Here is a 15,757-nt window from a genome sequence, read left to right as displayed (position 1 = left end):
CTGTGGTGGGATCACTGCTTTTTCTTAATTATAGACATGTGGAGAAACGTGAAATGGGCTTAGCAGTCTGTTGGTGTTGCCAAAGAGTCAATTAGATGCTTTCTTGACAACTTGTAGAGCTTGTGATGAGTCTGTGATGAGTCACCTCGACATTGTTCACTCCTATCCTCTAGTACAAGTACTGGCCCAGGTAACCTGAGCAGGTTGCTTTCTGCTGCTTTTGTTTTCTTGGACAGAAAAAATCATGGATATCCTGATTTATGTCCAAAAAGTATTTTGTGTTGTTTCCCAGAGAAGGAAAATTGAAGGTGACTAATCCTAGATTGCTGAGATTGTGTTCACTGAAGGCAATGGAAAAAACCCCAACAAATTCCAGGTTTCAGTGAGCACTGGATCAGGCAAAGAGGCCTTCTAAAGTGGCATATCAAACCAGAAATATATGAGGGGCTATTTTTCTTGTAAAAGGATAAGTTGCGAGTTAAATCACTGTTGACTTTTAGTTACAGAAAGCCACTTAACACTGCACTTGAACAGATAAAGAGATGGGAGCTGAATTCCAGAAGAGGTGTTCTCCTTTCCTTTCAAAGACACAGAAAAAAATACACCTAAAATGAAGAAAAGCACATCTGAACTAAACCAAAATTCTGTACACATTACTAAATTTTAGAATCATCACAGCAAGCTCACATGCAAAACATGCTGGCATTTTCCATTCTGCATTGGCAAAAGGGCACGTTTTGCTACATTGTTCCATTAAAAAAAAGTAAATATAAATATATGAATGTCTAAATTTAGAAATACTTAAAATTACTAAAATATACAGATTTTGAAAAAGAAGCACAAGTTAAAATATGCAAATGTTGGGGTTTTAGGAGTTCTCCTGGGTTTTTTTCTGTTAAAAGAATTTTCCCCACACGTGTTGCTAGGGGGACAAATGGCTGGGTACTTAAGAAAAACAAAAGACCTAGCCACAGAAGCGGGGTGCATCTGGCTACTCTTTTGTTTCACCTGGGTGTGTGGGCACTCAGTTCCCGGCGTTTGGATGGAGAGGGAGGCTGCTTCTTCAGCTGCTTTTCCTTCTGCCAGAGAAACCCCGGGATCCCAAGCCCGCCTTCTCTCCCCTGCTGGGAGCCGGGCTGTGGCTGCCCTGCCCCCGCTGTTGCTTCGAGCCTTCGCTGCATTGTAGCCCTGCTCGCCCTGCCTGCCCAGACCTCCAGGGGGTTCCCACCACAGCTCCGCAGTTTAAATACATCTCGTCTGCCACCCAGGATTTGTGCTTGTCCCTGCCGTTCCAGCCTGCTGTTCCAGCCTGCTGTTCCCGAGGGTCCGGCCGGACACCGGGATCGGCTGCCCAGGGGTTTGTGAAGCTCCTTTGTTCCATCCCTTCCCGGGATCCCAGGGCACCGGTGCCGCGTGCTCCCCGAGCTCGCTCCGGAGCGCCCCCTGCAGCCGCGGGGGAACCATCGCACCTGCCCTGCTCACCGGGAGCCGCCAGCGCCCCTGCCGGCTGCGAGCGGAACTGCACCCGAGGGGAAAGGGCCTGACAGCCGAGAAGGGATGGACTGGGTTTGTGATTGCTGTTACTGCCATAGTTACTGTTGTTTGACTGGTTATACACATATAGATATATAATAGTAAAGAACTGTTATTCCTATTTCCCATATCTTTGCCTAAAAGCCCCTTGACTTCAAAATTATAATAACTCGGAGAGAAGGGGGGTTGCATCTGCCATTCCAAGGGAGGTTCCTGCCTCCCTTAGCAGACACCTGTCTTTCAAACCAAGACAGCAAATCAGGAGAGCAGTTCAGGGGAGGAAGAAGACAGGAAGGGAAGGATGCTCTTTGGCCTCATCATAAGATGGGATCCATTTTTCTCCCCTGTGGGAAAGCTGCTGAAGCTTTGCCCAAGGCATGGATTTGTGTTGAATCTGCCATGTAGTGTAGAAACAGGCTTCAGGTTTAAACCTTCTGGTAATGGGTTTCATATGGCAATACGACCCTCTTTGTTACAGCATTCTTGGTAAGCTCATGTGTTAGACAACAACTCAGGAGGTTTCAGGCAACATCTCCTCAGCACAGAGAAAGAATGATAAGTAGAATTCCTTTCCAGCTGTATACAGCTGTGCGCATTTCAACCAGTTATTACAGAATCAAGTATAACTGAGTTTGGAAGGGACCTCAGGAGGTCTCAGCTCCCTCCTCCTGCTTAATGCAGGGACAGCTATTAGTTTAGACGAGGTTGCCCAGGGCTTCATCTGGGTGGGTCTTGAAATCCTTTAAATGTGGGGATTCCACAACCACTCTGGGCACCCTGTTCCACTGCTTGCTTGACTGAACTAATGGTGAAAGATTTCTTCCCTACATCCAGTCTAAACCTCTTGCTTCAATTCATGTTCATTGTCTCTGTAGCCTCTCATTTTTTACTGCTGGGACTCCATCATCTCAATAACCTCCTTTGGAAACTGGAAGGCCGTTATCAAATCCCCCTTTCTTCCAAAGTTTTCTCATCTGGGGTTAACAGAACCAGCTTCCTCAGCCTCCCCTCCAAAGAAAGCTGTAGCACCCTCACCATCATGGTGGCCCTTCGCTGGACACTCTACAGTTTATCAATGCCTTTCTCATACTGAAGGGCCCTACCCTGCCTGGAGCTTTCTAGATGAGGTTTGACGAACCATATGTAGGCTCTTCCCTCAGCCTCCTGACTGTGCTCCTGTTAGTGCAGCCCATGTCACAGCAGCCCAGGATGCCGCTGGCCATCGTCACTGCCATGGCACCGGGCTGGCTCCTGCTCAGCTCTCTGCCAACAACCCTGGTGCTGTCTCTGCACAGCTGCTCCCCAGCCTCCACCACTGCAGGAGGATTCTTCTCTCCCACGCACACGGCATTGTATTTATTCCTGCAGAATTTTGTAGGGTTCCTGCTGGCCCATCCCTCCATCCAGTCTAGGTCCGTCTGAGCAGCAGCCCTGTCCTCAGGTCTATCAGTTGCTCTCCAATTTAGTGTCATCTGCAAACTTCATGAACATGCCTCTATCACCTCCCTCCAGGTCTTTGCTGAAAGTGTCACACAGGACAAGTCCCCCCAAAAAATCCTGTGGTGTTCTCTCTGCCACAGACTTCAGCTAGAGTATGATCCATAAATCACTATCCTCTAAGCCAGACCAGCCAACCACTAGTTATGCATTTATTTGTCCACCTATCCAAATTCTAAATTGGACACAAGAATATTTGTAGACCTTGTCCAAAAAGTCTTGCTGAAGTTAAGATAAATGACATCTACTGCTCTCCCTCACCCACAGCCTCATCCAGCTGTTTTATCCTACAAGGCAGTGAGTATAACCTTGGTAAATCCATGCTGATTGTTTCCAGTCATCATTTCCTCCCTGCAAATGTTGTCTTTATTATTTATTCAGTGGCCCATATCCACAAGTTGGGTGTATGTAGAAGGTACCAGCCCAGGCTTTATCACTGAACCAGCACAGAGGCTGCATCAAAAAATACTCTCAACTCTCACACAGAGCCTACACTGTGCAAAGCTCTGCTGCTCTGCAGTTGTACAACATTCAGCCCCAGCCACAAAGGAGAGTGTGTGCATATATGGACAGATGTGTAAATAAACATAAACCAGCCAGTTGCTTTTCACCCTCACTTGTCAAAATTCAGTATTCACTCATGAGCCTTTCAGACTGCTGGTCAATTCTGCTTAGCTGAGGTATTTTAAAGATACTACTGCACTATGAATAATTCGGGGGAAAAAAAAAAAAGACAAAGAAACCATTTCCTATTGCTTCTAAAACCCTAAATATTAACTGAGTCTAACATGTATATGTAAGGACTACAATATACACTGCGACTCTGAGGAAAAGATTCCATTATACATGATGTTAACCACCAACGTGAATGTGGTGGTCCTGCTACAGAATTACAAATGAATAATGATATCTCTCAAAACTAAAACATCATGGCAACAAAATGTATTTGCTTTTAGAGTGATTTCTATATAGAATCATGCATTTATTTAATCCAAATTAATTTCTACAGCCCTTTTCCACAGAGGGATATTGCCTGAGATGAAAAATAACACACTCAACCTTCTTTTAGCAAGGCTAATACCTGCATACTCTTGAGACTGCATTCTTATTTCTGCTGGTAGGTGCTGTATAAATTTGTAATAGAGACCATCTGATAAGTGTTTTCCAAGACTGCTTCTTCCACGTGAACAGAAATAAATTCTCAGCATCTGGATGTCATGGCAAGAAGATGGTAACTGAAACCCTTGCTCAGTACAGTGAAGTATCTAGAGGCAGCACAACATAATGGAAATTTTCAGCAGAAGCATAAAATTTCACAGGCTCCTGCAGCACATCTGACCAGGATAAGACCTGCTGCCAGAAAGGACAAACTGACCATACCATGGGAAATGCAGTATAAAGCCAGATAAAGCTGACCTTACTAAACACACAAAGCTTCTCCAAATGTCTGACACTATCATTAGGATCTGAGTTGCCTTTTTTCCAGTTGAAATTTATAAAATCACTGTTGCATTGATAAACAAATAATTAAAACAATTCATTCTCCTACCTGTATCACCCTAAAGTACTGGGGAAACTAGAAGGATAACTTTTTGGGACATACACCGTGGTATCTGCTCTCCTGACTTGAAGGAAAACGTATCTGAGAGTGAATTGTCTTGAAGTCTCATTTTAAATCACAGTCAGAGTAATGCAATTATTTATAAACAGGTAAAGGTTAATTAATTTAGATGCTGCAAACCTATAAAAGACTGACATGAACCTAAGTCTACCTTTCTACCTTATCTTCCTTTTTTCCCATGTATAACCTTATTTTAAAATACACTGGGGACACTAGCTGCATCCTGATCAATGGCTATGGTTTGATTTTCAAATTTTGGATTGCCTTTCCACTTGAAAGAACAAAATAGTGCATGGTTGATACATAACATAAAGGAGTTTTATGACATGGCTGAAAGAGTTACTACATTATCTAAATGAGATATAGCAGTATATGCTGTTGCATACACTATGCTTTTCCAGAAGTTTCTTTTTAAACAAAAGTTTTACTAAATTCCACTTACATCAGTGAGAAGTCAACTTCAGACAAAGTTATACTTAGAAAAATGTGTACTATTTAAACATATTGTATTATCAGAAGTCCTCCTCTGCTGTACTTTAGGTTTGTTTACATTCCCGTCACAAAAATTTGCTATAGGCAGATATGGAAACAAACTACGTAAGACAATATTCTCTGTCTTTCAATTTCAGCAAATTTTTTAACACTGCTATTTGACAAGAATGCCTTTCCAAAGCTTGATTGTTAACAGACTTCAGGAAAAAAAATTATTTCATAAATAACATCCAACGTTTCAGTTTGTAAGCTCTGAAAACGTGTTTACTGTTTGAGAAACCTCCAAATGGGAAAGGAAAACAGGAAATAAAAACATCTGATTAATAAAGAATGGTGGGATTTAAGTTGTTTTTTAAAGAATAGTTCAAATGAACCAAGAACAAACCAAATTTAATAGAAGCCCTTCTATTTTCATAAAATAAGAGAACTTCAACACTAGGATTTTTGCTAGTTTCCTACACGCACACACACTCGTGCCACTCCAATGTGGAGAAAGTTTCTGAGATCCTAAATTGCTCAAGTGTCTCCATGGGTAGCCCCTCTGATCAAAATTTCACAGAAAACTGCAGTAACATCTCCCAACCTCTGCTGAGAATAAGGGAGAAAATTGAAACCAGAGAGCAAGAGACCAGCTTACAAAGACCCTATCCCCCCTCCCCAGTTTGGTGTGCATCACATAGCGCTCTCCATGTCCAAAGGTTAGTGCTACAGCCAAGGGCTTATGGCAGACAACAGTTCTGAAGTCAAACATCTCTTAAACTCCTCTAATTTTAGGCATGCCTCCTATTTGCAGAACTGGTCATGAGTAACTGGCATTTTTACTCCTTTCTAAAGCCAAAAGTAATCAGGTCAGAAGATGCTCATGGGCAAAACAGGCAGGTGAAAGGCACAGTCCAAACTTCACTCCAGCAGCAGTAGAAGAGCAGCTATGCAGCAGAGCACTGTGCAGGAGAACCAGCAGGAAGACTGGAAGCAATGCTACAGGTGGCATCAAACCCATACCCACTCAGTAACTACAGTTACACAGTGCAAGGTTAAGAAATGCATTGTCCCTCTCTCAGGATCACAATTTCTCCTGCTGATGTGCAGATCTTTGTTCCTACTTACTGGCACTCAGCAGAATTCTTCACTAAAACAGAGCTGCTCTACCGACAACTGAAGTGATGCCCCATTGCTGTGAGGTGCCATCAGCTCCATTTCAGGGACTGTAAATGCTTCTGACCACACTCACAGCAGGGCCACTGAGTGGAAAACACACTGAAATGAGTTTTCAGGTTTCACCCATTGCTATACAAAACTTCTTTCACACACAGGAAAAGCCAAGACACTGCTTTACTCCTAGGACATTGCAGCAGCCCCCGCTTGTCCTGGCAAGGCCATATCTCTCCAGAGAACAGTATGAAGCAACTGAAAGGATTATGGTTTCAGCTTGGCAGTGATTTTGTATTGAGACATGGCTTTAGCCTCACAGAAGAGGTTTATGAGGTGGACAAATCATAATCTCTGTATAGCCCTAAGACACCACTTCTAAACATAAGATGCTTAGCACTTAAAGTAAGCTTCCCAGTGACTCTCAGTTAGAAGGTCTGTCCTCCTTAGTCATCCCCACTAAAAAGAGAACCATCCAGGCCATGTTCACTTCAACTCAGTGTGGACACTGTTCTCACAATCACAGATGTTTTTCACAAGCAGGAATTTGCTTTGTTTCTTTATTAATTACCAGTGCTGCTTAAAAATCCAACACCTCACAGCTTGTCTCTACTCTTCCAACCACAACTGCTGAAGTTAACTCAGATGGTTAATTTCTAACATAACAATGACTGTCATACTTTCCCCTCAAGTGCTAATAGATGCTTTAGTACAAAAGATGTGGACAGATTAAAATGACATACAGGATTAAACAGTTTACAAACATAAGGTAAATTGATTTGAAAATCCTGGTAACTGCTGACATATACTTAAAAACAGTTATTACAGCAAATGTTGAGTGCAGGTCTAGTGACAGTCATTTTTGCTCATGAGGAGCCAACATGTAATACTGTAATTTCATCCAAAACTGCCTGAGAACTTCTAGCTATGAGGTTCCAATGGGTATAAACCAGTTATGAAAAAACCCTCTCCCCTTCTGAGACAGCTCAAATACTGGCTTCACTTAGTGCCTCTCACCTGGCAATGGCTACCGCAAAGAATTGATTGGATATTTTTGAAAACTGGAACTGTAAAATGTTCAGTTTGGGAGAAAAAGCGTGTAAGTATAGAGAGGTCAACTGCTTTCTCACTGATCCAAATTTAAGCCTGCTCTTAGTGTGAACGTGTATCAGGTAGCAACATGTATCATCAGCCTGAATCAAACTGAAGAATTCTCTAATATACACATTTACAATTACAGTCTTTGAAAGCACAGGAAAGTTCAAAATCTCACAGCTCTCAGCTTAACTTACAATTTCCTTGCCGGTTTCCCACACCCCATATATGCTGCACAAACAGGTACCTACACATAGATGTTCGCTTGCCAGCTGTTGTCAGGCACAATACATATAAGGAACTCCACCAGTATGTATTTTGAATGCTATCCCAAATTGGAAGCAATTTTCTGTCTCAGAAATGCATTCTAATTTTCTCTTAGTATTACAGAATCATATATACCTACACAAATGTGAGATTAGAGCTGAACAAGTTTTTCTTTCACCCTTTACTATCACACCTTTAGTATGATGTTTTCCTCACATCTCTGTGAATAACTTAAATCAATTCCACAAAGAATATTCACTCAAAGACTTACTGCAGAAAACGAAATAGGAAACAATTTGGGGATTGCAGAATGCATAGGATGAGCCCCAGAACTCTTTGACAAACATAAACTGTAAGATTACCTTTTCATTTCCTGCACTGAACAGAGTAAAATAACCATGGAATAAATGAAAGACGTTTTGTTTTTAAAAACATAGCCCACTTGATGAAGTATTGTGAAATCACAACTCATTTTTCTCGTATCTTTAAATATGGTATTTAACTGAGTAATTATTTCAGTCATGTAGGCCACGTGGATGAGGAGCTGAATAGACTTTTGTGTTGGTTAAATTATAAATAACCCCATACAAACACTGTTTTACTAGAGCAAGAGAAGTACAGACTCCACTTCTGAGGGGAGAAAAAAAGAAAAAATGGCAAACTCTTGCTTCCTGTTATGTTTCATGTTATCTTTCAAAAGTTCAGCAGCAAAGAGCTACCATGAAAGAAGCCAGAGTATTTAATGAGACAGCAACTGGCAAATAACACATTTCATGGGACAAGTTGTACTTTTTCTTCACGCTAGTCAATAAATTATATTTTAATGCATGAAAAGTACTGCCTATAGGTCTTTAAATAAATATTAAAGGACAGGTAAAAAGAAGCAATGTATTAATTTGGGGGAAAACCTTACTGTTTACAGAAATGAATTTAAAAACTAAACTAATTGGAGTCAAAGAGGCAAAGAGAGTCTCTTCACTTCACCTGAAAGGTGAGGGAAATTTGATGAACTAGTACTTACATGAAAAATATTTTACACTGGTTTCTGTAACTGCAATTGCAGGCTAATTTCAAATAGAGTAAAGCCAATAAAAAACTTGTTCCTAAAATTTAAAAATTTCTAATTTAGTATCTGTGAGATTTTTTATTTGAATGTCAAAAAAGATTGTTCTGCCTGTATTTCTGCATCAAAGTCTCTCTTCTGGTAATGGTGTCATTGAACAACATCCTTAGCTTCAGTCTTCCTTCTTTTACACCTTGGCATCCACATCTACTGCCCAATTTCAGTTAATCTTTGTATTACTGGTTCACAGCTGTACCTTTGCATGCTTTCCCTGCAGTCTTCCTTCAGTTCCCTAGTATGGATACAGCACATCACCTGAATGTTCATGTAACTCTCCACGGCAAAGAAAACTCTGTGCTGAGTTCAGCAGCATCAGTGTTGCTCTCTTATAGTGGTGCCACCAAACTGCCATTTCGGTCCTGTATTTGATACCTTCTTCCTTCTCCCTGAATATAATGGATCTCAGTAATCTGGTTTCTTTTCTAGGCTTTTCCATGTATTTCCAGGTTTAAATTTATGCTTTACTAGCTAAAATGCAGACTGGCATTTGGTCAAGGTGCTCTTTAGGAAATCATGGTACTGTGTCTCAGCTCCTGCACCACAATCCCTTTGCACATGGCAGCAAAAGGGTTTCTTTCCTTTCCCTCCCACAACCCAGATGTCAGTCCTTCCTGTTCACACTTCTAGCCTGAAGTACATTTAGTGTTGGGTTCAAGCCACTGAACAAATTCACCATAGGGTAAAGACCATCTTTAATCAAAGTCTTAATTCTTAAAACTACTACCTTGAATTTCCTGCTTGTCTTTTATTATAATATCCATGTAAAATGGAAAACAAAACTATGTCTCTTTTTTTCCTACCAATGTTCCTGTTCTGTGTGCATTTGTAAGGTATCTTCTTATTGGCATTCCTACTTTCAGCTCTAACAAACCCATTGCTACTTGCATCTCTAGAAGACCATTAAGATTTATAATTTGTATGTACTTTTATTCTTTTGTTTTTCTAAATGCTGATTCTCCTAGGTTCCCTTGCTCTTCAACCTGAGCGCTGAAAAAATCTGCCAAACAAGAATGAACTTGTCCCTGGACAAATTATTCTTGCAGCTTTAGAGGCTGTATTCAGAAACTTTTCCCTTTAGCTGAGTGAGTGATTCTGCCCCTGGGAAGGTGTGGTCATCAGCATTCACATAATATTAGCATTCAACACATCCCTGAGTGAGCTCATCTTTCTACAACCCCAGGGTATCACTGTTTCTCCACTTCTGCAGCACTCTCTCTGAATTGGCACTGCAGGCATTACTGTGTTAGTCAGGAGTTTAAACCTTTACTAATCTTGTACCTATATACAGAAATAATGGTCCATACAGCCTCTGTGTGAAAGCAATCACAGAGGCATTCAGCTTCTATACATTCTCATGGATATAATGCAGAGCTCAAGAAGATTTCATGGAGTCTGTGCCTGGTTTGATTGGTTTGGAAAATAAGAACAGGCAGTTTTACCTTATCTGAAGAACTATTTACCAAAGACGCCTCATTACAGATTTCACCCAAACATCTGCACTGACTATTGAACACCACCAACAAATGCCCAGCTAAGATCAAAGAAAACCTTTTAGATGGGGTCCAAAGTAACAAATGCTCATTTTCAGAAGTCAGTGCATGTGAGACACACTCACACAGCCATGCCAGCTGCACGAGGATCTACGTTCTTTCTTAGCACTACTTGTGCTGTAAGAAGTGGTGTTTGTATGGGATCTCCAGACTCACAGTTCATGCTGCTCACTTCTAAAGTGACGTGTAACACTTGCTTTGGCATTGGACAATTCATGTCACAGAAACCATTCATGTCTGACTGCCAGGAAGAGCAGAAAGCCAGATATGAGGTGCTGATCACTGCAGTAGCAGTAGCCTTGCTTTGTGAGCTTTATCCACATGGTCTCAAACTACAGAAATATCAAGGAGTTCCACACACAGCAAGGTGCCCCATCACTGTGCCTATGTGATGCAGCACCACTGATATGTTTAAAGATATGGGAAAATGCCCATCAACATACTGAAAACCATGCTGAGAGATGCTGATGTAGAACTCCTCCACTCATTACTGGCCCAATCACAATATGCCTATCCTGTGCTAGGGGGTTCACAATAGAAAGATGCTATATATGCAAATCCTAAAAAATGAATGCCTTTGCTTTCAAAATTTCAGTATGGGTTTGTTTCTTAAATTACCTGATTAATAGCAAGTGGTCGTAGGTTCTGGCATTCTTCTCAACTAAGAACTGGGCCATGATCACCTGAATTTTAAGCTTACTCAAGTTTCCAGAGAGCTTTAAAGACACTAGCTGGAATACTGTTTTGGTTCATTGTATGATAAATATTACATATTTGGTTCAAGTAATGGTTTATTCAGCATATATCCTATTTGGAATTAGGAGTCTGAAACCATTGTAGGCCGCTGAATTTCACACATCTGTCTGGGGGATGTGTGCCTTTGTAAGAGATTTGTCTGATTTGCACTTACACTGTGGAACTTTATTGAACCTCTGGCATCCTTTATCAGATTTAACACAATTTCAACATGTTTAATGTGTGTCGGTTTTGACAAATTTGGATGAAAATATCCTCTGAGAGAAGGCAGGTTACAACCACCTCTCCCCCACCAGGTTCAGGAAAAAAAAACTTTCTTTGGAGAAAAGTGAAACAGATAAAAAAACTATTTCTTTAACAAACACACATGAAAAGAATAGTAACGCTGAATAATAAAATCTCTTGCTGTGGAGAGAAACCTGGGAAGATTTCAGAGTCCTTCTGTAGGTGTGGTCTCTCTCCTCCTCGGAGCTGGGTCGATGTGGGCCCACCTCCAGGGCCTCGGTGCAAAATTCTCCTGGTGTGTTCTGATGTTGAACCAGTCCAGAAGAGAAAAAGGGAGAAACCGAAGTCCCAGGAAAACAAAGTTCAACTCTCCGTCTCCCTCCGGAGAAAAGGAGCCAAAAGCTGGCTGAAAAGCAAGAAGGGTGCTTCTTCTGCTCTTGCTGCTGCAGCAGGACACAGAGGAGTGTGTATCTGTGTCCTTGAACAACTGTTTTGAAAAGCTTGCTCAGTTTTTTTCCTCTCCCCCCTCTTGGGCTCAGTTTTAAAGGCACAGAATGGCACAGAAATAATTTGTGGGTATAGAGCATCAATAGGGGATACACATCATATAGTCACCCAAAGACGGAGGGGATTTCCTGAATCCAACCTACAGACAACTCTTTCCAGGACTGTTTTTATTATTTCCAGGGTAGCATATAAGAAAGAGGAAGGGGATGATAGAGACATCTGTAAAGCACCTGTTATTATTTGTTATGCTGCTATTTGTATTACTACCTTTTAAGTCCAGTTGTAGCCCTGGAAAACACAAACTGAAGCTTTATTGCTGCAAAACTGTACTGCCTTGCCAAAACCACCCATTTCTTCCAAGGTTTCAACAACTACAGAATAGGATTTACTGCCATAAGGTGACCTAGACTAAATGCAAACCAAAGGAAAACATACAGGAAAACTTACAAGCCTTCTACAAAGAACAAATTTCTGAATTTTAAGAGACAAACACCACCAGCACACAGGTGGCCTGGAAGTACAGATTTAATTAACACTCCTGCAAACTTCCCCAAAGGCCCAAGATGAAAAGCATGCCTACAGACAAAAATCATGCCCAAAAGAAGCCTGTATGAATGTAGTACAAAAGCAAAGTTAGGTTCTGTGACTAATCCTGGTCCTTAGCCAGACAATGACAGAGACAACAAAAAACGCGACCACATTTAGTAAAGCAACAGTTCTGCAGGACGAAAATGAGCAACACTCATTTTCTCCCCTATACACTTCATAGTACTTTAAAAGTGTCAGGGAACAGCCAGATCCCTGTAACACATTTGCTGTGGAGTCCTCATTAGGGAGAGGTGGTACTGCTGCTTGCTGATGGGACCATCCCTACCAGGACACCTGCCAGGCATGTAGCAAAGATGCAGCGTTTTCTAAACTTCTAAACCCTTTCTTTTGTTACTAAAAAGACAAGTAGGACTATATGCAAATATTGAAACAGTATTGATTTTTTTTCTGACATTTAAGTTTTGCAATTAGCAGCTAGACAGCTCTTAGACTGGCATGAGTTACAAGTGGTGGGAGGAACAGCCCTTCCCGACATCACCTTCCACTGGCTTCAGAATTCACTGAAAAGTAGACTCAGGTCTGTGCCAACAGGGGCAGCTGGGTGAGGAAAGCAAAGGTGCCCTTCATATCTGAACTCAGCAAAACAGTGAGGAGAAGAGCTCCAGTAAGTTCCTACACACAGGACAGATGGTCTCAAAGCCCACAAGCTTGAACTTCAGTGAGATAAATATTCTCAAGCATGGTTTAGGAGAGAGATTGCATGGACTCGAATTGTGCTAGAGCACACACTTAAAATTTAAAGACATGGGATGGAGATCCAGTGTCTGAGTCACCCACATCTTGGCCCCACTTAGTTTACTAGGATAAATAAAAGCATTGTTTTCCAGATGCATTTGGATGTTGATGCCTGACTCCTCAGCAGAGGAGAGGAGGCTGACGTTGGAGAACCAGCAGTGAGGGAGTTCAGTGTCAGCCACCCAGCAGAATGCAAACAGATACCTCAGAAAATCATACACAGTCTTCTCTGCCAAGGTCTGATGGAGGTTACAGGCTCTGTGAAATCTCAGAGAAGAAGTGGAAAAGGAAAAGCAAAGTATTTTTTAGGGAATCTCAAAGCAATTCAGGGGACAATATGTGCATGTACGCCTAATTTCAAGAGAAAATGACTTCTTGGGCATGGCTGCCACTCTGTTCTTGCTTGAGGTAAATGTTCTGAGATGCACAAAACACCCAAGTTTTCTCAGGTGAAAACAGAGCTTGTTTTTCATGTTCAGAAGGTGAAGGGCTTACAGGGGATGTACAAGTGCCTTGCACACGGTAAATGCCATCTCTCTTCACAACCATGATGATGGAGCAAAGGTAAGGCAGGTTATTGAAGCAAAACAGAACTTTGGTGAAGTCACCTCCAAAAATTAAGACAACCCAAGGTTACCTAATAATGTAAACTTAAGTCCTCCTGTCTGCATTAAAAAAGTTATATGAAAGGGTGGTTGACAAGAAATTAGGACATCTATCACCTTCAAGAAAAGCCTGATGGATACTCCTGTCAGTGGAGCAGGAAAGAAGAGCCTTCTACCCATCTCCCTGGAGAGGATCTGCCCGTGTCTGTTCAGATGTAATGGTTGAGTACCAAAAAACAGGTGAGTATATAAAAATAGGTATCTTTGTATTCAGCACTTTGGATCCTGAAGCATTGCTGAGTCACACCTGCTTGTTCTAAAACAATAAAAAACTCCCAAAGTTTCATAACTTACCAGAATCTCAACAGTAAGGATGTGAAAGCACTTGAACCGTGTCCTTCTTGGCATGTCAGCCACAAGCAGCAAACTGAATTCCAACTGCGAATTCTTACGGTGAGTGCAGTGCTGAAAGCACACACAGTAGTTTTCACATTGAACCCTTCTCTGACCTGTAAGGAAGGCAATCTGTAAGTCTTTCAGAAAAAGAAAAGCAGATAGACACAGGGAAAGGAACGAATTAAACACAAAATTCCCAGGATGTTCTGTTTAGTCATTCTTTACACTATTAAAACACCTTGGAAAGAATTAGTACTCTCCTGCGTGGTAGAGAAACAGCCTTGCAGGAGTAGAACAGCAGCTGGAGTCTCAGAAAAAGGAACACTCTCAGCTCCTGAGCTGGTATTTTACTAAAAGGAAAAACAGTCACAAATTGAAGTTGTACAGGGACTGCACTGAATAACCAGACTGCTGACTCCGATTGCAGATTTCTAAGGCTACCAAGAGGTACAAAAGTTGCCTTAAGACCACATTTGAAGCAAAATGCTACATATCCATACTGACTTTAGAATGGGAAATTCTAAAGCCAATGAATAATCTGACCAGAAATTTTACGCAGGAAACAAAATAATCAATGACAGACTGTGGCAGAAGGTTCTGGGTTACAATTTATGTGGCAGTAGTACTGCCACGACCAGGGATGAGATCCATGAGGCTCTGGATGAAACAGAGAGCATGTGGAATCACAGGTTACTGCTGCCTTCAGCAGCTACAGAGTCACGAGACTCCCTAACCCAGTGAAGAGAGAGAGGGTTTGCCATGATTCTTACTATTCTCTTTGGAATACAGTGAAATTTTGCCTAGGGAAAATAAAAATACCCATACTAGTTGGTATTTTTTTTTTCCTTTTTGGCCCTTTCAAAGGGATATAAACAGGTGGAGTTTTCTCCATCTCTTTCAAAAAGGAAAAGAAAAAACCAACACAACAAAAAACAAACCCCAAAATAATTTAGTACTGAATTTATTGAGCAGAACTGCAACATCAGTTCTACTCTTAAACCATTTAAAATGTGAGTAATATTAGATCTGCCATTCTATTAATCTATTTTGATTTACATCTATTAAACCTTACCCATGGGAAGCATCTCTCAACCCACCTGGAAGTATGGAACTTACTGCTTAGTACCCCAGAGTCATTTACATGGGTTTACATAATCTCCATCTGCTCAGCTGCTTTGACACCACCAACAAATGGACTGAGTCAGATTGATTTTTGTGAGGATTTTTGCAATCCAGATGTTTTGCAGAAGAAACAGGCTGTATACAATCCATCCACTAAAACTCTTAAATAAAAAGTTATTTTGACCCCCTCCCCCAAATATTAAAAAGGAGAGAGAAAAGTAGTGACTTCCAGAAGGAAACCTTGCATGCACATTACTTGTTCCCAGCCTTCCCTTTTCTCCCAACAGACATGTCTACCTCATGCCTTTTCCCCACTTATTCAAACAGCTAATTCCTTTGGTTTACTTGTACTGAATTATAAAAGCACCATTGCATGAGATGCAAAGAGAAGCATAAACCAAATGAATGTACATACATATTACATTCAGGCTAACGTAATAAAAAATTAGACATTCTCTTTTCCAGCTTGCCTGTT

The 15,757-nt window shown here is 41.3% G+C and overlaps 1 long non-coding RNA gene across 1 annotated transcript in view; it reads right to left on the bottom strand.

Annotated features, from left to right (window-relative positions):
• The window catches only part of LOC125324675, a 170,823-nt gene extending 156,554 nt beyond the window's left edge, over positions 1-14,269 (bottom strand). Inside the window, exon 1 of the long non-coding RNA XR_007203073.1 lies at positions 14,119-14,269. This is a non-coding gene — a long non-coding RNA (uncharacterized LOC125324675). The remainder of the gene's footprint in view (positions 1-14,118) is intronic.
• Positions 14,270-15,757: the final 1,488 nt, after the last annotated feature.

This window comes from Corvus hawaiiensis, chromosome 4, assembly GCF_020740725.1.
Source record: "Corvus hawaiiensis isolate bCorHaw1 chromosome 4, bCorHaw1.pri.cur, whole genome shotgun sequence".
NCBI classification, from domain to species: Eukaryota; Metazoa; Chordata; class Aves; order Passeriformes; family Corvidae; genus Corvus; species Corvus hawaiiensis.
The sequence above is the reverse complement of the archived record's forward strand: the minus strand, read 5'-3'. Positions and strand labels throughout refer to the sequence as shown.